Here is a 25,948-nt window from a genome sequence, read left to right as displayed (position 1 = left end):
CCTAAGATTCCTTTCCCACCTTCATGCTAATTTTTCCATCTGGCCTTATTGCTTTAACTTATGGCTTTGAATATGCAAAAATACAAAAGTGTACTTCTAAACTAATATCTTTCTCTGTGATATCTCCCAACCTCAATGTCTGGCACATAATATGCACCTACTAAGTATTGCTTTCCTACGAAAGAAGTATTTGTGAAGACATTTTCATAGAGGGAAGCGACTAAGATCTCTGCTTTTCTGAGGCTAGTGTGGAGGAGACTAATCCCAACTTTAATTCAATGGACACTGAAAATATTTATAAATTTGTATATTTATATTACGTGTAAATGTATATGTGTATTTTCAGTATTAATGAAATTTATAGCTAAATGGATTCTGTCATATTTTATACTATATATATGTATATGTATATGTATATATATACATATATATGTGTGTATATATATATATATATATATATATTACATCTTTGTGTTGACAGTATTTAACCTGTTCCTCTTTGTAAATAAGTTATTTTTGTTAACGATATTAACCTGTATTATATCTCTAACCCCTAAATAGACAAGAGGATATTGGGGACAGAGTCAGAATTGACAGGAATTCACTTCTGACAGCAAAAAGAAATACTTATTCAATATTATCCAAAATCCCATGCTTTATACATATTGCCACAAATTAAAAATATATAGTTTTTGCAAGTTAAAAGTTTGTCATAATTTTGAAATCATTAATTGACTGAAATTTGAATCCAATATCTTTGGGAAGAAGGGGAATTTCATCCAAATGCAATCATCTCCAAAACAAAAAGTAATCACTGCTTCTTTCCTTTTGTTCGTATCTTTCAAAGTTCCTCAGTTTTCTTGGTTGGGCAACCTCTGTATCTCCCAGTCTTAAATTACTGGTTAAAAAGACCGTGCCACAGAGTGGGTGTTTCTGTGAATCAGACTGAGTTCAGAGTACACACACACACACACACACACACACACACACACTTACAAGAAACCTTGGGGAATTGTTCTTATTTTGTGGAAAACATACCTAATTGTAGTGTTGTTTGCTTTGCCAGGTGACATGTCTAGTCACTCTCAAAGAAATTTTTCAGCTGCTGCTGGAAAGCAGACTTGCTTATATAGTAGTTGCTCTTTTATTACTGCTAGCAACAAGCCCAATTTACCTTCTGAGTACATAACTACTGTACCTAGACTTGATATTTCTTATGAAAGAGGCAGCTTGATCTCTGGTGTAATTGTGAATGGTGTGTGTGTGTGTGTGTGTGTGTCTGAGTGTGTGTTTCCTTGACCTACTTTAACTCTTAGGGAAATCAACAACCACTTAAAACTTGCGTCCAACTTTTCTCTCTAATTTTTCTAAGAAACAAAATTCAGCTGTAGCTGCTTAACTTCTGCGAAGTTCTATCATACTTAGAATTCATAGTTGAATGACCAAATGCATTTCTGGAAAGATATAATTTGTTTTCTGGAAATTTTGTGCTATATAGTACACTGAAATACTGTTCTTTGGCTATATTTATGCATATCCATGAGGGAAAATATTTCATCAGCTTAAATGTTTATGTTTTCATACTAATGAACATTTATTTTACAACCACACAGACTTGATCTACAATGACAACTTATTATCACTAAGTAATAATGGGTATTTTGATTGTATGGTCTCTACTAATGATTCTCAAATCCATTAAGAATTACCTAAAAAAATAAAATAAAATAAAATAAGTCCCCCTGCACCCCCCAGATTTCTAGATTTCTCCAACTTAGCAAATAGAGACTTAGGTAGGTACATATTTTTTTTAAAGTGATTCTGATTCTCAGGGAGGCATTTTGAAACAACAAATCTAAGTTCCCAGTTTTAGGTGGCAGGTGACCTGTAGAAAATAAAAACAACACCATTTCCCAGGCCCGTTAAAATATCTGAATTTCAGTGAACCCTATAATTCTTAATTCTTTTAAAAACAAATAAATGCTTATTCATTTTTTAGTCCCATTCCCATTTTTAAAAATTTAATCACTATGAAATCCAGTGATAAAGAAAATACTATGTTTATCTTTTAAAACAACAGAAGTGGATCCATATAAATCTTGGGTACTTGCAGGATCCACTTTCTTTGGGACATAATAACCTGAAATGCAAAATTGTGTGATTGTGTATATGTTCATTTAAAGAAGACCAAGTCTTTCTATTTTTTTTCCAAATTTTCAAAAGATTCAGTGACCCAAAATATTTAAAATCCCATTTAAATCCATTATTCCCAGTGATTAGGTACCAATTAGAGCAGAAAATATTTGTTATTATTCTTGTTACCATTACATATCTTGGTCCTAAGTGCCAAGTAAATACTTTTTGAAGGAACGAAGGAAGAAGAAAGAAAAGAAGAGAGGAAATAATGAGAAAGTGGGTGGGGAACACAAAGGAAGAGACATGTTAACTATTTTTTGTTGTTTTGTTCCTTTCCTAGATGATTTATCAGTTGACAATATGGGGTGCTTAGTACAGAGTGCTAGATTGTCCACTATAGACAAGACAAGACATTGCAGCTTGAGCTCTCTAGGAAGTAGACACTGAGTCAGGGTTGGGTGTACAATGCTTTTTATTGGGTAATAATACCAGTGAAAGGAAAAAGGAGGAAGAAGGAATGGTGAGATTTGACAAAGGCTCTATCGGCCTTATGGGGAGCTCTGGACTAAAGGTTGGTTGTTAGAGGAGTCCCATCTCAGATGCAGATGGCTAGGTCCTTAAACCATCACTTTTTTCAGTCGCTGGCTGGCAGTCCTTCCAAGTAGAGTGTCACCTCAGTTCAAAAGCTGAGTCTGACCATGAAGAAATAGCTGGAGGCTGGTGAATAACCATACTCCTAGAAGCTAGCATGTCCTTTTCCTGAAGGGGGATCTGGAAGGCACATCTCTGTGTCTTCTACAAAAGGTAACAACTAGTTTCTTTCCCTCTAGAAAACAACCTAAGAAAAATCAACTTCTTCCTATCAAATTGTCAGCTCCAAATAAGAAAGGAAAATACTTATTTTAGGGGCAAGGAGGATTCCAGCAGAGGACTCTATGTATTCGTGCATCTCCACAATGCATTTCCCTATGTCTCTACCTTGTTTATTAAGGGCTTCCATAACAAATGTACTTCTGATTATTGATAATTGGAAACAGAATATTAATCAAAATTTTAAAGAGAAAACAATGAGTATCTATTATTTTTCAGAAAGAACAAGAAAGTAAAGCATTCAAATGGAGATCATTTGGCAAGCTTAAGTTGATTTAATATCTTTGTTTCCCTTTTTGCCTCCCTTTTTATGAGTTTCCATGGGAATCTTTGCAGAGCAAATGACTACAGCTGAATCTATATGTGCTCTAACCAAATCGGTTTCAATTAAAGTCTTGCTGCATCTGTTTCTTGTGGCTCATGAAAAATAAAATCAACATAGATTTATTGAATGATTAATATGTACCCAAGATTATGCAAAATCTCCATGAGAGATTCAAAAGCTAATGAAACTCTTGCCTGTGTTCTCTCATGGCAGTGAGAAATGAAACAAGGTACACATTCATTAAGAGCATGAATATCTTAATCTTTTCCATACCTCTATTCACACACTTTCTACCACCATATGAACTAAAATGGCTTTCTTCATTTGCAGGGAACTACTAGGCTTTGAGTAGGTGAAAATGGAACTTAACGCAAGAGTATTGTGGACAGTTTGCCAGTAAGTCATTTAGCAACTCAATCATCTAATGAATATAAATTGAGTATCTACAATTTGCCAGTCACTGTGATAGAAGCATAGGGCATAGTAATTAATAATATAAGCAATGCTCCCTCTTCAATTAACTTGTATGTGATAATAATAATAATAATAATAATAATAATAATACTAACAACAACAATAATAATGACAATAATTTCAAAGACTTATAAGGGCTAAGAATTAAATAAAATAAGAAATACTATTGTTTTGAGTAATAGGGCCATTTGAACTTTGTTGATTCTTCCGATCTATGAACACAGAATATTTTTCTATTTCTTTGTTTCTTCTTCAATTTCTTCAAATAATGTCTTACAGTTTTCAGTGTATAGATCCTTCCCATCCTTTGTTAAGTTTATACCTAGGTATTTTATTTTTTTTGTTGCAATTGCAAAGGGATTCTTTTTTTTTTTCACTTCTTTTTCTGAAATTTCATTGTTAGTATACAGGAATGCACTGGATTTGTGTACATTAATTTTGTATCCTGCAACTTTACTGTATTCATTACTTGTTTATAATAGTTTGGTTCTTAATTTTTATTTCTGGAGTCTTTAAGGTTTTCTATATAAAAAATTATGTCATCTGCAAAAAGTGACAATTTAATTTTGTCATTCCCAATTTAGGTGTCTTTTATTTCTTTCTCTTGCCTAATTGCTCTGGCTAGGACTTCCAATACTATGTTGAATAGCAGTGGTGACAGGGGTCATTCCTGTGTTCTTCCTGATTGTACAGGAAAAGCTTTCAGTTTTACACCATTAAATATTAAATTAGCTGTGTCTTTGTCATATATGGACTTTTTTATGTTGAGGTATTTTCCTTACATACCCATTTTATTAAGTTTTTTAATCGTAAATGGATATTGTATCTTATAAAACGCTTTTTCTGCATCTATTGATATAATCGTATGATTTTCATCTTTTATTTTGTTTATGTGGTATATCACATAAAGTTGTGTTGGGAAGCTGGTAGATTTTATCTAGGCTATCCAAGGAAAGGCATTTTCAGTAGATAGAATTTGAACTGAGATATGAGAGGTGACAAAACAATCATGACAATCTGCTGTGAGATTATTCAAAATAGAAGACAACTAGACAGAAAAAAATGTTTCTTAAATGTAAGTAAACTAAGCCTGTTCTAGAAATATTCTAACCACTAGAAATATAATGCAAGACAAATAAATAATTTTAAGATTTATAGAAGCCATATAGAAACATAGAAATAAAGTGATTAAATTACATTAATATTTAATTTTGCTTTATTTTATCTAATATATCCAAAATAATCATTTTTGTACATCATTAATACAAAATTAATGACACATTTTACATTCATTTTTATGTTGTCTTTGAAATGTTATGTATTTTATATGTATAGGACAAATTAATTTAGATTAGAATATGTAAACATGATGATCATATTTTAAGTGATCAATAGTCACTTGTGACTAATAGCTATCGTATTAAACAATGCAATTCTAGAGACTGAAGAAAGACCACTGTTTGTGGAAGATGTCCAAAAAGAATAAATAAAAACAAATTTGGATCTATAATATATAGATCAAATAGGGCTTCCTATTCACTGGCAATAAATTTGGATCATATTCTACTTATAGTTGGAACTCATTGGAGGGTTTTAAGCAAGAGAGTAACATGATATAATTACTGCTTGTTTTAGACTGTTCAGGTAGCTATATCAAAATATGACAGACTAGGTAGCTTGTAAACAGCAGCAATATATTTCTCATAGTCTGAAGGGTGGAAGTGCAAGATCATGACTCTGGCATTGTTGAGGGAATGCTGTTTTCCAGGTCACAAACCTCTAGTTGTATCCTCAGATGGCAGAAGAGACTAGAGAGCTCAGTGGGATTTTTTTTCATAAAAGCCCATTTATGAAGGCTCCACAGTTCATGACCTAAAAACCTCCCAAAAGGCCTCCACTACTAATACCATCACCTTTGCGGGTTAGGATTTTGAAATATGAATTTTGGAAAGACACAAATATTCAGACCATAGCACTGCTTTAAACAAAATATCTGTGTGTGGTGTAGAGAATGGGCTGTAGTGGGGGTAGATTAAATGCAGGAAATCCAATTAGGAGACTGTTAGTCTTCTTTGGGATACATATGGTAGCATGGACAGGATTGTGGCAGTGGATCTAAGTGGGGATAATATGGATATGCATTTTTTATGTAAAAGGCCACCAGGCTGAATTCTATCAGATAAATGAGATGTGGAATAAGTATAAAGAAAATAATTAAGAATTATTTGTTTTTGTTTGTTCGTTTTATTTTTTGGTTTTATGTTTTGCTAGGGCCAATAAGTGACTGGTTGTAACATACATTGAAATTGGAAAAACTTGAGGTTTCAAAGGATTAAAAACAAAGATTGGATTGGTTATGTAAAGTTTGAGATAACAAATATGATTGAAAATGATGAGTATACAATGTGTTTAGTTAGTGTGGAATTCCAATTTTGGAGGCATCGGTGTTTAGATATTATTTAAGATGAAGAGACAAACGAGAAGACCTGGAGAAAAGTACAAATGTGAGACAAGGGAAAGAGAGAGGAGAAGAAGGACATTAGCTATGACAAAATGTTAGGAATTTGCTAGGTGATTAAAAGCAGTTTTCATAGACAGTGGCAAGAAGCCTAACTGGAGTGCTACAGAGAGATGGGAAATGAAGAAATGTAGAAAAGTACAAACTTTTTTTCTTTTTCAAATAAAGTATAAAAGGGAACAGAGACATGTGGCAGGGACTGGAGGAGAGATGTGAGGTCAAGAAAATTGTTTTTAAAATCTCTTCTTTTCTTTTTTCACATTTGAAAACACTAAGACCCATTTTTTTTATGCAAGTGACTAACCCATTACTGAAGAACTGATGATTCAAGACAGGAAGATGTTAATTACGTGAGTAAAATCTAGGAAGAATCTGAGTCTATGCCAGATGAATAAATGTATCCAAGATCGCAAAGTATGTTACTAAACAAGGATGATGCAAACTCAGATATTTCTGACACAAAGGTCCAGGGCCTCAAATACATGTCATACTGCCTCTCAGGGAGGCAAGGAACATTTTGAAAAACAAATCTTTAGATTCCATGGTATCAAGTAAGAGGTACTTCTCACTTCTAGATAAGAAGTGATAAGAAGTCAAACTAAGAGTGTAATTGTGTGGATAAGAAAGAAAGGGATGATGGAAAAGCCATACAGCCAAACAAGACTTCAACCAGGGAAAATCTGGGCCTCACACATATTGAAATAAGAGTAAACGATAACTTGGAACTTGTAAATTCCTGCAAATACGAGAATATGGCGGTCTGCATCTATCATGAATTTGACTAGCATACAATGCTTCAATTTAATGCATTCCAGCACATCCCGCATCTGTTTTGATGTTTGTTTTGTTTTTATTGTTTATTTTGGATCCGATTTCTGTTTCCCACACTTCCACTGAGTAATGTTAATTTTAAGCTATCACTTGACAGAACATCCCCTAGTTACTTCAGGAATTTGAAAAAATTCGCTTGACCTGATGTATTTTTCAGAATACCCTTATGCGTAAAAGTAAGTTGATCCCTGGAAGGGAAGTGTTGACAAAAGCCATGAGTAAGGAAAAGACCAAATTCAAAGTAATTAGTTTAGGCAATCAGATTTAGACAATTGCAGTCTGATGTGACAGGAGATTTAATTTGAAATTCTTAGATATCTTTGGAGTTTGGTTCCTATTGAATACTATGAGTAATTTTCAACCTTCTCTTTGGAATCCGAATAATGATTGTAGTCTGTTGACTGAGCTCAAAAGCTGGTCTCACCAGGATTTTCTAAAAGACTTGGAGATTCCCTGTCAGACCAGTTATCAACACACCTGTCAGGATGACGAGGATAGCACAAGATAATGCAGAATCTTAAATATTTGCCCATTAACAAATTTGTTAAACTTGTATTTAAAAAAATCTCTAAGCAGTAGATAGTTTTGTCTCATTTCATAAACAAGGAGACTGAGGGCACTACAATTTAAATGATTTGGCCAAGACATCAAGCTAGTAAGTGGCAGAGCTGGGATTCAACCCCATTATGTTTTATACCAAACTATGCCCTCTTAGCAGCAGTATTGAACAGAATTTTGAGAAACTACTTGAGAATTAGATCCAGTGATCACTTGTATAGCTTGACCATGGTAGTCATTGCCCTTTCTCTGTGTTATGTAAGTTCTGTCACAGGACATATTACTGCTACTTTTCATTGGTCTATGTAGAAGATTGCAGTGGTTATGATAAATTAGAGACGGCTATAATTAGGATCAGTAAAAAAGAAGAAACAGAGCAATTAATTCTCAACAGATCAGTGACATTTGATAGATACCTATAAATATGGATCATGCAAAGATCCATCCAGTAAGAAAGGGTCCAATCTATCATTATTTTCCCCTGAGTTTCATCACTGCTAACTAATTTCATTCTTTGTGGTTTAATTTTAGTACTACAATTTTATAATTTCCTGCCAATTCTTCCTTTGTGCTTTTTAAAATTTATTTTTTTTGAGTCCTCTTTCTTGCTGCTTCTAATTGTATCATATAATCAAGCAAGTGCATGTAGCACTTAAATACTCCAAAGAATCTTTGGACTAGTTGATTGATCAGGCACATTAATGATAAATTTGGGGCAAAACATCAAGCACCTGTTAGAGTCAACTAATAATTCAAGAAGAGTGTCCACATTAGCAGTTATAAATAGATCTATACAGAGATGTTACAGATTAAACCCTGCAAATTGTAAGTGAGTCTTCAGTAAATAAAGCAATTCATTCCTTCACTCATCCAGTGAGTAAGCATTCGCCTCAAGCCTGCAATGAGTTTGGCAGAGGGAGGAGTGCTCAAGATTCAATAATTAGCAGACATTTCAAGAAGTGTAGTGAAGGAGATAGACCCATCCTCTAATAACCAGTAAGTATTAAATATCCATGTGCTGGAAATAGGCATAGAGTATTACAGTAACAATGTGTAAAAATTATGTGCTTGGTTTTGCTCAACAAAAATATATTCTGTGAAATGAAAATATTAGTGTGGAGAATAAAAAGACAAAATGGTATTTTATATCATCTGGAAGAATTCCTTAATATCCAGGCAGATTATCACTGGTAATTTAGACAGTACTTCTTCACCAGAATGGAGAAAAATTGGAAGTACCTTTTTAAAAGTGACATATATTGATGGATATAGATGTAGAAACAGAGAAAACAAAACCATTGGTTAGATATACTGTGCATCATTTAGAACATTTCATAGGAACTGATGAAAATATAATTACATATTGCCATATTTACATATTATTATATTAGTTAACTACCCACACTCTGTTGCTTAAGCTTGTGCTATTTACAATCCTATGGACACTTAAGACAAAACATCTGAATATATCCTTAAATTAGGTTAAAATTAGTGCTTTTATTTATCTGGGAATATTCAGCTGGTCATAGCCTAATTTCAGAGACCTTGGAAAATAATATTTACTTAAATTAAAAAGAATATAATCACTTGTATATTTTCCAGGATCTATAAACAGGTGTGATAATCAAAAATGTAATTTAACCAGCAAAGTCACCAAGAAGAACAGACACCAGCTGTATACAATGAATATTGGTGAACTGGTGGGCATTGGTCAAATATCAGATACATTGGACTGAATTGTTTTTTTATCTAAATATTTTGAAAACTGTCACATAAATACTGAGCAATGTAATAAAATCAGTGTACCTAATCTGTTGGGAAAAAAAATCCAAGATCAATTATTGAATACTTTCTTTTTCCAAGAACTTGAGAGTAAAGAATATTCATGTTCAAAAGATTCTGTATGTGATTTGCCTAAGTACTTAAAGCAACGACACATTAACTAGACCTTAAAGCTGAGAGTTGAATAAAACAGTGGATGCTGGATTGCACTTTAGGACATCTAGAAAAACAAAATGAAAGGTAATGAAAAAAAGTATTGTTCAGGCACAGACAGATAATTTGTATATGGTGATGGGAAGCCCCTCATAACTTAGCATTTATAACTCTTTTTATATTGTACTTACTAACTTGAGAGAAAGTTTCGTAATTTTAAGTTGGTGCAAAGAGTATGAAACATATTTTATTTCAAGTATTTTCAACGGTCCTGTGGTATTTCCCAAATTTCTGTTCATCCCACCTGCCCTATGTACCACACATTCTGGGAATTAACACCATCATTATGTTGTATGTCTTTTGTTGGAACACTAGTAGAAGGGGTATTTCCCAACACTGTGCTTGTATAGGGAAAAGATGAAAAATTCCATAGTATAAAGATGCTCAAATAGTTAATATTTGAGAAGGTAAAAATCTGTGTCTCCTTCTCACACAATTTAGATGTCATAGTGAAGGAACAAGTGGGCAGTGGGAGGAGATACACTGCTAAGAAATTCATGTACCTTTGTTTTCATCTTCAAGCAGAGGTGGAAAAATTAATTTTTTATTATTTCTTTTCTCATTTAGGGGAGTAAGTTAGACTGCTTTGCGTCACCTACCATCAGGTTCCAGGGAACCTTAGCCAATTGTATGGTGATGAGGGAAATAGCCATCACTATTGTTTTTCTGTATTTTCATATTTATGTACTTGTGCTTTGCAACCTTCTCCTAACCCAGTTGTCTTTCTAAGTTATTGTCCCTGCCCCATTCTCCTAGATATTACATGGCACATTTTAAACAACAACAAAAGTCTATAATGATATTGGGGGAAAAATTTAGTGATTTCCTTGTTGAACAATAAATTAAATAGTAAGCATCACATAAATAAATACTTTGCCTAAGTTATTAAAAATAATTCACACAAAGCCAATAATAATATATATGAAATGTTCAGATTATTTAATGAAAGAAAAATAAGGAAACATTCTATTTGGTTGTTGTACACATATCATACCATGGGCAAGATTTTACAATGCATATACTTGTATGTAGCTTGTACACGACAGCATTTAACAGGCATGGAAAGACCCAGTGAATTCAAATTATCATATACAAACCTTCTAGGTCATCTGAAACATCTCCCATCAGACTTACGTCTTTAGGTAAGACATTGCTTACCAAAATTGAGGGTTAAAATAAAATTTCTTGTATGGGAAACTTATACATCCAAATAGCTACTGATTGTTATGAGTTTTACCCCAATAGCCCCTTTCTCTCAGACATGACCACAGTCCTAAAAGAACAGGATACGTGACAGATAAAGATGGATATTAGGCAAATGTTAAGATATGGCACATTTCCCAGAATAAAGTTGGGCAGTGGAGGCCCTTGATATAAAAGAGTAAGAATAAAACACTTCACGAGAACCTCATCAGGAGGAAAGGAAGGAAAGCATCCATTCTGAGATGTGATAGGGTCCCTGTACATTATCCATGTATTAGTCCCAACCACAGAGGCAAAAATAGAGGTAGTGATGACAAGCTTCCGCTGGAGAAATCTGCATGTCTAAGATATTTTAAAAAGTATCCTAATTATTAATGAGAGCAAGACAGAGACAGAGGGACAGAGAGAGGTTGAGAGAGGGGAAATGAGTGGGAGAAAATAAAGACATTTTAAGAAAAAGGAAGAAATAAATAACCAATTATTGATTATGCACATGCAGCAAATGCTTCCAAAATCACCCATAATGATGATTATGATCATGATCATAACGAAAGGGCATCAAAACCAAACTCCAAGAGAGTATATTTGAGTCATAAGCTGGCCTTATGATACTAAGAAATATTTCTTGAAATTAGAGTGTTATCTACCATCCTCTTAGCTTTCTCGTGAGGAAATGACTAATCTGACACAGTAGTGCTTAAACTGTCCTAAATATTTATTTTTATCCTTGACTAAATTAATTGACTTTACAAACTTTTAATTATATTTATGGAACTAAACTCTTTAAAGTGACTTTTTATTGTCTGTCTTATTGAGCTTCCTTCTTCATTGGAAGTAGTTATAAGTGATTGACAGGTTGACTAAATGGATTCCCACAGAACCATTTCTTTGTGTAGGAAATACAACAAATGCCTGTTTAGACAGCATGGTTAGGAACTGGGATGGTTTGGTTAATTGTATATTCTAGTTAGCTGAAGAGTTGTATGACCAGGAAGAATTAACAGGTGTTTATAAAAAAGTAGCATGTGTAATAAACTTGTTAGTACTAGGTTTACTACTTCTTTTCATTCATGTTTAATATATTCATGATAATATTTTTGATGCTGTGTAAATTAAGCATTTAGCATTCAGAAGTTATTTATAAAGTAGATAAGATGCAGGGCATAACTTATATCTGCATTTCTGAGAGTGTGAACTTTTTAAGACATTCGTGTTTATTAAGCTACCATTATTAAGAATTTCTTACCCATGAAATGAATCCATTGCTATTGTGTACATTGGCCAAAGCTGGTTTTTCATTCAGAAGATTTGAGGCAGTCACATTCAGGATATATCTACAGAAGCCACTCTCACTTTCAATAATACCATAATATTTTCTTACCAAATACCATATCTAACCACATCTGTAATGAAGCTGTGGACAAATTGTGTATGTCACTTTCTTCAGCAACAATTACAAGGAATTGCATGTCAAATACAATCATCATTCTGTGAAGCTTTCATTTCATTACTTGACTATGTAATACATCTATCTATAGCGTGAGTAATGTTCAGTCACCTGGGGTCATTTTCATTCATGTGTATTTCACAGACCAGCCATATCTAAAGGCCTCGGGTGTTTGGAAACTCAACTATAAACTGTTCATTAAAATTTCAATCATTTTATACCTAGCGGCATATGCCATATGCTACATATCCAGTGAAGAAATTGCATAGGCCTCTAAATTCTAACAGTGTCAGCTCTGGGAAACTGTTTGAGCAGAAGCTAACCTGAGCTGTCTACCCTCTTTTGAAGAGCAGGGACAGTATGGTTATGAGGCTACTCAGTTTCTATTCTTCTGAATGAAGGGATATATCGTAGTATAGTTACTGTGGCAAATGAGAGCTGGAATCTCTTCAACAGACACAAGCTTCCATAGGACTGTGCAAAGTGTAGTTAGGTGACTGGAGAATTGTCACAATTCTATATTTATTGACAATTGAGCTGATTTATGTATAATAGTGGAATTATAGGTAAGGAGAAGATATCCATTTCTGATCATATCACTCAGAAGATGGGTATATATATACTATAGAAGACTGAGTTGTATTATCTTGTGAGGAAATTTAGATTTTGGTTCCCCACATTTTCATTTGATGCATCAAAGAATGATGACTCAAGCTTCTTCCCTAATATGTTACATAAATATCTATTCAGAATAGATTTCCTCTAAACCAGTGGTTCTTACCTTTTCTTGGATTCATTCTACAATACTCTATAAAATTGCACAGGCCTTCTCGTGCAACAAATGTACATACATAGATATAATCATAATATGTCTTCCACGTCAAAGAGTTCATGAAACAATCAAATCAATTCTATGTGTCCATGAACTTGTGATTCACCCAAAGGAGAAAAAGTGTTGGCATCAATGATGAATTAAACCTCAAACATCCAAGGCAGAAGTTATATGTTAAAAAGCCCCTAAGATAATTTAACTCTCAAATAAGTTTATCTTCCCCAGTTCAAGGTATGACAATCCCGGACCGTGTTTCTGGATCCCAGAGAAGAAACAGCTCTCACTGGAGTTGTCTGGGGGAGTCAGATGCTATGCTGTATGTGCCATTGAGACAGCTTGTTCCCCCACATGCAGGAGAAGAGGCCAGCTTATGTAACCACTTCTTAAACATTTGCTTCATTTCCGTACTAAATGTACTCATACATGTTGAAGGAATTTAAAGTACTCTATTGAAATCTGCTGAAAAAAATATTCATTTATAACTGTGTTATTTAGTACTTGCACAGAATTTTTTCTAGATCATAATTCAAAATTATTGATTTATAATATTAGTAGGCAGAGTATTTTGAAAAGCAGGAAGATTTTTAAAGACTTTTAAGAGAATACTGAAAACACACTAGAGGTGTGTATTTTACCAAGGAAAAATTATAATGGACAATTTGGTCTGTAAAAACATCTGTGCAGTGCATTTCTCTGTATGCTATGTCTCCTAAATCCTGTACAGGAGAGGAGAGAAGTTTCTTTCCTGCTCCCGTCCCCTCCACCCTCCTCAACACAAATAGAACATATTTCACACAGTCTATAGTGACTGCTTAACTGCAGGGAGAAAATCATCCTAAAAATGGAAGGCCAGACATATTTCTGAGCCAAGCCAACCAAGGTGAGGAAAAGGATATTCTGAGAGAATGTGTCTTTGTTTATCCCAGGAAGACCAGCATAAATCGTGAATGTTACACCTATTCCTTCATTGGATTACCTCACCCTCTGTCCCCATCCCTCAGAATTTTAAAATATAACCTTGCTGCCTCTCCCCCATCTATGCATATGTGCAACATTGAAATGGACAATTCTTTGTCTTCTCCAAATTTCATCTTTGAGGCTCCTTCCTTTCATCATAACATAGCAATCCTACTGAGTCTTTGAGTTTATAATAGGATTCACCCTCTTCACTTTCCTACTCATGGGTAGCAGGCCACCCAAGAGCATACCATCAATCAGACTATACTATCTTTTTGGCCACAGTAAACATTTGAGAGAAGGATATATGATCCAAGCTATGCTAACCAGAGTCTCTCTCATAATTTTGTCACTCTTGGGAGAAATGTTTCTGTTCAAGGGAATCTGGAAATATATGGATGATACTAGAGGGCACTAAAAAAATTGGTAATCAAGACAAAATAATGTTTTAATAAATTAAAATTCATGCAAAAAATCATCTGAACAAAATATTAAAACTATAAGACAGAATCAGACCCAAACACCCATGTGTACTTCCAGTCTGAAAAAGAAAATAGGAACCTTCTGGTTAAGAACCATGTACTCTTACGCAGGCGAGAATAAAGGGAACTGCAGTCCCACTGCCCCAGGCAGACACAGTGAGATGGGTTACTAAGTGATAGAAACTACCCAAATGAAATTCAGATTTAAAATGAGATTCATCAAGCTTGGACTCTGGTTACCAGTCAAAGGAGGAAGCAGGAAGCAGTTAAAAATTCAGCTGAGGTATTAAGGGCATTATTTTGTCAGAGAAAATTTAACCCTGGCAACTTTTCAATGTCTAAAACAAATCAAATATCTCTGAGTTTACACAAAACAGAAGTTGTCTGCCAAAACAGTGCTGTCCCTAAACTGAAACCACTCCAATAATCTTCTCAGATGCAAGTCATGGAGGAAAATGGACAGGGGACATCCTGCAATAGGACAGAGAGCCAGTTTGACCAAGAAAATGACTCAGTTGGCAGGGAACAACGGCCTCTGGTTTCTGTCCAGCAGGACCTAGCGATATGCGCTCTAGCTCAAAGACCATCATATGTTACTTATTCTTCTCTTCTTTTATGTATAAAATTGTGTTTTCTATATCTTTATACCATTCTACCTACTTCATTTTGGATGTGCTATTTTGGCACTGTTTGGATTTATCATGTAGCTATATTACAAATTTATTTAGGGCAACATCCTTACTGAACAAGAGCAAATTAGATCACCCAAGGATCTTGATCTTGGAACTAAGTGCAGAAATTGAATAAGACTTTGAGTTGTTAACCTTTGGAAAGAAATTAAATGCACGTGCAGTACTATGTGGAAGTAGCTGCATTATGTTAGAATTGACACCTTCTTTTTTAAAATTCTATGTATGAGAAGAAAAGGTTTGTGGAGTACTATGGGGTGAACCTAATGGACGTTTATTTTTTCCATCTATATTTCCTTCCATCGGGGATGAATTATTTTACATTACACAGTAATCCTATTCAATGCAGATGTTCTTGTGAGACCAAGTTTACTTCTCCATATTATTTCTCTAGTTTACTCCTTTCTCCAGAACTGAGCCTAAACACCCTGGTCTGGACAATCAAAATATCCCATCTCCTTGCTATATCTCCTTCTCTCATCCCAATCTTCTAGTTTAAGCTCTGTTTCAAGTCCAGAATAGCACACCTTATGATGTTATCTGCCATCTTCATTGGTTTCTTCATGAGGTAAATTATTAGCATAATACATTTAAGTATTTAAAAACAAAAACTAAAAGAGGTATGTCCTCTGTACTTAGTCTAGTCCTATAAAATCAATGTCAGTTTTTTACAGTGATCAGGACAATTCTCTACATCAAAAATAATAATAATAAAAATAAGTTAATTTATAAGAATATAAAAAAATGATACAAATAGAGAAAAAATAGAGGAAAACAGCCTCACTGCTTTCTTATACACTGTACAAATAGCTCGTAACTATTGAGTTCCAGGAATTATAACAGGAACAGTTAAAACTATCGTTATTTTATAGATGTCAATAATGAAACAAAGGGTGTTCATGGTATTTGTTGAAAGTTACATAGCTATTAAATGGCAGAGTTGGAATTCAAACCTAGGCAGCCTAGAGACAGAGTCCAGGCACCTAGCCCTTTCATAAATTCCACATAGATAGCAGAGGTGAGTAGAACTTGTTGAAAATTAATAAACGACTCAAGCCTATTTCAGGCCAGACTAACAATACACCTGGACATATGAGGAAAGGCATCTTAATAGAAGGGCCTCCTGTCATTTTGTGTCATGCTACACAAAGGGGCATATAGTTTGCACCTATAAAAACCATGCCTCCATATACATCTGTGTGCACTAGCCTTCTTTATACAAATTCTGCCTCCATGTCAAATGAGTAGAATCAACTCTCTTCCTTGTTCTACTTGTTCTTTCTTCTTCACATAAATGCTGCCCTCAGCACATCTAAGCAAACATTGTCTCTGACCCTCTACTTGCTCTTTAAGTATGTTCGACTGTAGTTGCATAGACCTAATTTTTTTTGTTCCTTGCAAACAAAAAGCTATTCACCATCAGTGCTTTATTTTCACTGTGCTTCCAGCTAAATCCTGCATAGCAAAAGAAATTAAGCAGATGGCAGACTTAAATGTTAAAGATAGGGGGAAAAAGCATAAAGGAATCTTGAGATAAATTAGAATATAGGATAGACTATATTGAAATATGGTGAATTCGAGGTTCAACTCACTGAGAATTTTAATCAATTTTGTTTCCTTGAAGGTATATGAATGATTCAGGACAAGAACTGAAAGTGCCCTTGTACAACAAGTATGCCTCTGTGATTGTTAACTCCCAAATCAGTCAGATGCCTAATTATGTGACTTTCTTGCTTCATGAGGGCATGCACATAACCATTGCCATCTTTCTTTGCAGAGTGAAATGTTCCCAGTCTCAATAAGCATAGGGAAGGGACAAAGGGCAGAGGTTTATGTGGTTTAATAGGAGTGAGACTTGCAAAGAGTACATATTAAAATGAAAATAGATTCTCATCTGCTGTCTATTACGGATGCCCCCAAATTTTACTAGCAGGGAATGTGCATTTTAAAATTTTGAGCTCTGTTAAAATTCAAATTTCCCTGGGAGTATTCAATCACAAGAGTCATTTTCAACTATGAGTAAATGAAATTAGCAGATTATTTTCTAAGAACTGGTGTAGGTAAAAAGAAAGTATGAGTAAACATGAGGTTTCCAGGGACCTGGATGAAGAAAGAAAGAAGCTTAAAACTAAAGTTCCTAAAGTGAGAGAGTTCTGAAGCCAAAATGTATCTCATAAAAATATTTTTCCAGGGCTAGTCTTAATTTTTGTCTGTTTAAAAATATTTTGTTTAAAGAGAAGTAATAGTACAGTTTTGATTACATTAAGAAGAAAGATGCAAAAAGAAGGGGGAAGCAAAGACACTAATATTTATGAAATGCTCATTATGTACCATTATTTTATTATTGCAACTCTCTGAGATATTTTCACGGATCCCTCTTCACTTATGAGGAATGTTGCTTTACTTGATGAAGGTTGAACATCTAATAAAGAGTATGGAGGAAAAACGTCTGGCTCAAGTCTGTCTCCAAAGCTTGGGCCCTTTCCATACACGAAATGGCAATGGCTATCTCATTTCAAATCCCCTAATTGCATAACATTTAAAAATCATTAAGCAGGGAATGATATATAATTTAATTCCGCAAATAAAGACACTAAATATATTGATGCCAATAAGATGTAACTAATAGCTTTGTCTGTGATCAGGAAGAGGTAATGAGAGAAAGAAGGAAGGATTGCTAGAAGGAGGGAAAGGGGACATAGCCAAGGGGACGGAGAAGGCAACTTCAACTAAAATAATGTACCCGGGTTAATGGGTTAGGATCCACTTGAGTGCTCATGTAATTTCCACAGACCTAAGACTCACTTACTTCTGACACGGCATATTAATCTAAAGATATAAAGGGAAGGGGTTGAATAGACTTTCAAAACCGTCTCATGATAATTTAATGGTAAACAAAGAAAAATTCCAGTGACGCACTTTCAGACAATATCTAGTAGTATTTTATTTTTACAGTGTTGAAATTCAGGCATATCATGCTGGGTCTTTCTTCCCTGTAGTTAAAATTGCCTGACCTTCTATCATGCAGAGCAAATAACAATACACAATTAGACTGGTCTCCTTTTGTGTCTCAGACTTTGGGTAAAGATGAAGCGTTGTCTCTGAAGTATAATTTACAAAGAAAATCTATGTGGGCATATTCAGGTAAATGAAAAGCTACATTTTTAAGTGTTTATATCACACTAAAAAAAAAGCTCTGATAATTTAGATTAAGTGCAAAAATGCACTCAGAACATTGGATGAAAAGAAAAGCATTTATGAGGACCAGGAGGGAAGAGCCATATGAATAGCTACAAAGAACAGAGACTGTTATCTTGAGGAGTTTGTAAAAGAACGTATTTTAAATACACTTACAATAAATATATAATTTCTTTGTAAGTGTGAGAATGTTTGAATAGCCAAAGCCACAAACACAGAGAAACTTCATTTTGTCTCTCATAGTACATGACAACATTTGAAATTACAGCCTTATTAAAATGAATATTTTCTTATAGATTATGTAGTCTAATTAGCAGTGGTACATTTCTTTTTGAAATATAATTGTATTTCTGAGTTTAATATTTAATAATACTTAAGCTTTAGTATCCTCCAAATTGTATACTGGTATAGTAAGTTCTATTACTAACTATGTATGAGAAATTTAGCAGCGGTTTCCAAATATGCCTCTTCCCTGATGGATGAACTATGTACTCCAGCTATTTGTACTTTTACATAGCATAGTACTCTCCCCTTGAATCTGGCTTGGCCTTGTGATTTACTTTTTGACCAACCCAATGTGGCATCTTGAGGTGCTTTAGTTCATAGGCTAATTACAAGAAGACAAATTTCTCTTTGGGTCCTTTGGAATGCTTACTCTTAGGAAACTTCCACTTGCAAAGATGTTATGCTATGAAAAATTGTAGTCACATGGAAGACCCAGGTGTGGGCATTCTGGTCAATAGCGCCAGCTGAGCTCCTAGCAGGCAACCAGGATCAGTAGTCAGCCATGTGAGTGAGCCATCTTGGACAACCAGCCCAGTTAGGACTTCAGATGACTGAAGTTCCAGTTAAATTTAGAATGCAATCACATGAAGCTCTTCCAGTGAGAAGTACCCAGCTGAATCTAGTTAACCCAAAGAAGCATGAGATATCGTAATTAATTGTTGGTTATCCTTGGCAATTATTTTTTTAATTATACATATATTAAAACAAAACAAATCTTAGACTAAAATTTGTTTTCTTGTCATAAAATATAAGACTGTCTGTTAATTTCCTCCATCTTAGAAAATCATATTTCTTACTTTTTATTTGATTCTGAAAAATTAAATACCCTAAAGTTATTTATTCCAATGATGAGAAGGTTTTATCATTTTGACTGTCTTTCACTATAGGAGGGGAAAAACTATTATATGTTCTATGTCATGTTAATTTATTTTACATATATATATTTTATTTATTATTTTTACTATAGCATTTTGACAATTCCAATATTGACTCATGCCCAGTGCAGAAAAAGGGAAAAAATTTGTCTTTACCACAAATCCCGTGTCATCAAGATAAAAGTATTAACTATTTGGTATATGTCCCTTTAGTTAATTCTTTTTAAATTTTTCTTTTCCTTTACAAAGTATTATAGTATACTGATACTCTTCTGCTTTGTAGTGTGTGTTATTTCATTTTTCATTATGTCATAAACTTATATCATTTTAACTTCTCCCATAATATATTTTATTGGCATAGTATTATTTGTTTGGCCAATCATATTCTTAGCCATTAAGTTACTTACAAAGCTTTGGATTTGTAATGTATTTATTTTGTATTGGTAAATAATATTACATTCTTGATTATTATATTAAACAACATTTTTTCTACATTTTCACAAACATTAAGTGTGATATTTTAAATTATTAATGTTTGACATCTTTTAATGTGTTTATTGGTCTTTTTAATATAAATGCCACTCTGTGTACTTGTTCCATATATTTCTAGTGTTGTCCATATTTCTCTGGATTATTTTTAAAATTCTAACAAATTGTCAATGTTATATTTTTGTTTTAAATGTTGCAAATATTTTTCTAAACTGACTTTTATTTTTGACTTTGGTGGTCTATGACACACACCGGTGTTTAATTCTAGGTAGTTAAATATATTCATCTTTTAGTTACACTTATAAATGTATTACTTGTGAAGTCATTTTTTACTACACAAGTTAGAATTATTCTGATGTACCCAATGTTTATATAGAAAATAATAAAAATATCAACATGTATCCAAGTGTTCTGAGATTTCTCATATTTTGAGCAGAATCCTACCCTATCATGTACAAAATAATAGTTCAAGTTTTTGTTATTTAATATTATAAATTATAGCCCCTCTTCAAGCCTTGATCAAGGTCTTGAAGAAGTTTACACATTCTATTTGTGGCTTTTACTATTTTACATGGATTACAGGTGAGGAATGCTTTATTTCCATCTTTACTGCTGCCAACTCCTATATCAATTTATTCTAAAATATGGATGATCGTTCTTCCCTATACTTTCCAAAACAGGGTTAAACAAGGCTGCTGATTTTTAAAAACTTTATTACATATGCAAGGACATTTAATATTAGAAAAAAATTACCCCATTGTTTATGAGCTAGTGTTTTATCTCTGTGATTTACTAGTAAAGCTGTCTACCTCAGCCCAGAGCCAGCACAATGTGGTTAGAGAATCCTCTCTGTACAGATAGGGATTATCTCTTTCTCTCTTGCTCTATTGCTCCTATCTTTAAGGATTCACCCATATCCCCTGTTTTTAAAGGATGTCCATGATTAGTTAACATAATAAGTTCTGAAAAGATTTTGTTCTGTTCTCAGTGAAAGATATTTGTGCAAAAAGGTATATTTATAGTATCAGTAGTATTTTTCATTGCAAAATGGCAGACACACACACACACACACACACAAATTACACTAGGTGTTGTTAAAAAAAGGTAATTCATTCTAAAGTTAATGTACCTATGGGAAAAACTTGGATCTCTGGTGTGATTGGACATAGTTAATGGAACACTGCTAAAATTCTTATTCTGTCTCACCCCCTTTTCTCGACACATGCAGACCACTCTTGTTATTCCATTTTTGAACATGTTGGCTTTAGTTTTTCTAACTACAAACCAGCCTTCAGTACGTAATAGGCATAAAACTACCAGCAGATCCTACATTTCCCATCCCAAACCTTCACCACCAGAAAGTGATGGAAACAGATTTCCACAACCCAATTTGAAAACACCTCTTCACTTTGTAAATGACCATTTTATTTACACTCAGCAATCACGAGGCTCACAAATATGAAGTAAAGTCTTTGATTGCCAAATAAATTCATTACAAGAAGAAAAATTGTATACTTGGATCAATTAGATGAAAAAAATGAGATTTTAGAAGAATCTAAGGATCTTTCCAACTCCTATTTTCTAAGCACATCAGTAAATTATTCCTTCTTCAGAACTTCGTTCGTACTCAACTTAAGACTCTTAACTTTTTTGAGCCTAGATTTTTCTCTGCATAGAATCTATAATGGGAGTGATGTTATTATGGTACAAGATGAAGCAGAATATACTAATGGCTAAGAGTATGGACTCTGGAGGCACTTTGCCTGTGTTCAAATCCTGGTTCTGCCATATATGAGCTGTGTCACTTGGGCAATTACTGAATTTATCTGTTCTCATCATCCCCTTTTATGATTCTTAAGCTAAAATATGTAAAAAACTTAGACCATTGCCTAACACATATTAAGCATTTAAAAAACTAATGCAACTTTAATTAAAAAATAAATACATAAAAAGCAACTAGAATTTTAGTTTAAAAAATAATGTATTATTTTCAGTTATCAAATCTTACAGATATCAAAACAATACCAATTGTTTATTTCTGTGCAAGTTCCAGATTTTGAAAGTTAATACCTCAAAGTTGATAATAATTCTTTCCTTGTTTTATTCTATTTGATTATCCTTTTGGAGTATAAATTTAACATGTTTGGTAACAACCTTTTATTCTAATACTACGTAATTGGAAGAGTTTCAGAACCTGGTTCACAAAAAGCTTCTCATAAAATCTTCCTTCATTTCTCTTTCCCCAGTCAAGCATAAATATTGTCAGAGGCATGACATTTTCTTCCTCAGGGACCACTTAGTAACGATTTAATTCAGTAGTTTGTAAATTAACATCTTGAATTTTGGTTGAGTATCCTGTAGTATGGTGACTGATCCCTAAAATGACAACAAATGAAAGAACAATCACCCTTATCACTAAATATTAAGAATGAATACATTGTACATGAAACTAGCCTAAACACTATGCCAACAGTAAGCAAATGCAAATAAAAGTGTACTATAGGGGAATGTAAGAATTCTTAGGATTTCAACTGATTTCTCTAGTTTACTTGGCTTAAATTGAAGAAACTCATTGGTCTGTTCACATTTGGCTTCACCAATACTACAGCTTTTCTGGTTTCACAAACAGTGATTTGTTGAAGTTACATGTTCTCAACCTCCTTCTGTCCCAGAGAAGAAAATAAAAACCTTTCCAATATCTTTCCTGTTCTGTAATGGAGTTAACTGTTGTTGTTTTTTTGCTTAAAAAAAAAAATAGACTGATTTTTATTTGTCACTACTTAAACTTATTTTCTCCACAAATGATTAAAATTTCTTAGATTTAAGTGGGATTTAACATAGGGAAAATTTTGCAATTTCTTCATTGAAAATAGCCATACAAAGATATTGTCATAATTTTGTTAATTATGACAAGGTTTAGCTTTGCCAAATTTTTGATTTCTCATCCTGAAACATCTATAAATATCATAGTTTCATGGGATATTGTACTACTTTTTTTCCCTACAGTCATGGTCCATCCTGGAAAGAGAAACAATTTTAGATTTTTCATAAGGATATTTAACAGATGAACTAGTTATATTTGTAGAGAAATGGCTTTGAATTAAAACAAGGAATGGTGAAGCAAGTTAGAGATTAGCAACAGCAGAAGGACTCTATCAGCCTCAGGTCCAGAGAAGCAAGAACAAAAAGCGGTTATGCAACCTGAGGACCTCTGACTGATCAATCTCTACCAGAAGTGAGAAGGCAGTGGAGCCTAGGAAATGGGGTTCTCCGTGATACTGAGTAGAACAGGAAGGGATAAGAAAGGAGATGGAGCCAGGAGTAAACTGGCAGTCATCAGTTACACAGAGAGTATGAAAAGTGAAGAAAGCTCTCTAGCTTTTGTCTGTGTGATCTTCACAATTGCAAGCACAATACAATACAACCTGATAGCCTTTTTGGAAGGTAAATTCTTATGCCGCACTCAAACCTACAGATTCAGAATAACTGAAGATGAACCCAGGCATCTGTGTTTTAACATTTATTTCAATATATTATGAAACAAGTTTGTAGTTAAATAATTTTCATCTTGTCCCTCTCCTGACACTGTAATATTCTGGAATGATAATTCTCAGATAGGTCAACATTTTTGAGGCTCATGCCAATCAATTAAATCTTGTCTCAGGTTTACTAATTAGAATGGAACATGTTTCTACGTCTGTATCTCATCTAGAAACCAGTAGAGATACTTCCTGAATATAAGTGGGCACCACCTAAGTTATTCATATTTTCTGAGATGTCAGTTAAGGGTCAGGCTGAGTCGCTGTAGCCAGCTCACATTGGATGTGGTGCTAATGATTCTGGGCAGTGACATATGCAAAGAAATATGCCTCAGAAATCTGGTCCTTTCTCTGTTCTAATGGTTGCAAAAAATAAACTGCTTAGCAAATCTCCTTTGCCTTATCCACAAGATACATTTCTCCCTTGTCACTTTAGAGGGCCAATTTTCCCTTGTCTTCCGACTGCTATGAATAGATTTGAGGAATACAACATTGTTAGCTGAAATATCCTGTTCACCTTGACAAAAAAAAATTTGCTCCTTATTTTTTTGTCTTAACTTGCATTTGCTTACTCTTCCAAATCAGTTTCTTAACTTTCAATAGTCTGAGAAGTTTTCTGCTGGACTTACGTTGCTCATTGAATCGTTTCATTAACTGCAATGCTTTGCACATCTTTCTTTGTTAGTTACACCCATGATGATTTTGAACAATATTTTCAGCATTCCAGCTTACTTTTAAAATTTCTGTTGCTTTCATTATCTTCAATACAAACACAGACATGATAGCTTAGAAATTAGTAACTCTCTTTTGGCCATTCACAAAAATATCTTTATAAAAAATGGAAATACTACCATTAGAAACTATTTAATAACTTTGCTATTAATAATCTCAAGTTTGGTTATCTTTGTACTTCATTAAACTATTATACTTAGTTTAGAAAATTACAATGCGAAGGGACAGAGAAAAATATATTCTAGCATTCCTATTTTACAAATAAATGTGTGACACATTACAGAAAAATAAACAGCACAGTGTGTTTTATATAAATGAACAGTTTATATAACTTTATTGATAGTCGAATGTATTTTGCAAAAATCCCCAACTAGCAAACATAGTATGCAGTTTACACACAAAGTTTTTGATGAGAAAAATAAAAAAATGTAAATATTTCTACATATGTTCTCAAAAAGACCGGTAGAGAAATTGAATATATGAACTGGATTAGAAGATCTAAAGCATCATTGGGGGAATCCCTAGTACATCCCTCCTGTGTTCCGTTCTGGTTTTGGAAAAAGGGTACCTGCCTAAAAGGAGGAAGCCCATTAAGGTAGGCAGCACCATCCATGATATCAACCTGGTAAGGGTATTTACAGTTATCACTATGAACCTCTGAGAGGAGAAACAATCATTATGCAGAGAATCTGAGTTCCATAGAGTATAGTGTCACAAGGGTTACTAAATACCAAATTGTAGGGTCAAGGAAAAGAAAGCAGTCCAATGTAACTAGATCTGAGGCCAATGGGTTCTATCAGTAATGTTCAGTGACCAGTAAAAAAAAGAAATTCAAAATTAAGGTGCTAAATACTATGTACTGTTACTCTTTTTTAATGCAGTTCTTGGTGACAGTGTTAAGATGGAAGAAAATAATAATAATAATAACAATAATAATAATAATAATAATAATAAAAAAAACTAAACATGCTGTGGATACTAAGAAAAGAAACATGGCATAGTTTGTGGGGATGCTAGGGAGAAAACATAAGAAAAAGGAATTGTCTGTGGAATTAAAACGTTTTACTCTTCTCCTTTAAATGTTATATTTTTGCTATTGACTACCTTGTTCTAATACAAACAAAATTTTAGAAATCAATTGTGGAAATCCCTCTTGTTAGAGCACTCTGCTTCAAAAATTTCTAGATCACTAGGAACAGTCTCCCCAGCAAAGAGAAATATAGCAATATTTGGGAATCTGCTAACCACAAGTAATTTGGTATGAAAATTTCTGTCAGAGAAATACATTTTAGTCTGTATCTTTCATAGTCTACTGTCTTCATAGCACCTAATATAATCTCTTTAATGTAGAAACTGTATTGTGTACAGTTGATATAAAGGATATGCAAAAAATTGTTTAACCTCTGGGATCCTCTGTGCACCTGGGAGTTGCCATTGACCTTGAGATCTTGAGAAGAGTTTCAGTTATCACTGAATCTCCTCCTACATAGCACGGGGCTTAGTGCCTAGCTGT

Source organism: Rhinolophus hipposideros (genome assembly GCF_964194185.1).
Source record: "Rhinolophus hipposideros genome assembly, chromosome: 3".
Lineage (NCBI taxonomy): Eukaryota > Metazoa > Chordata > Mammalia > Chiroptera > Rhinolophidae > Rhinolophus > Rhinolophus hipposideros.
Note: the sequence above shows the minus strand (reverse complement) of the source record.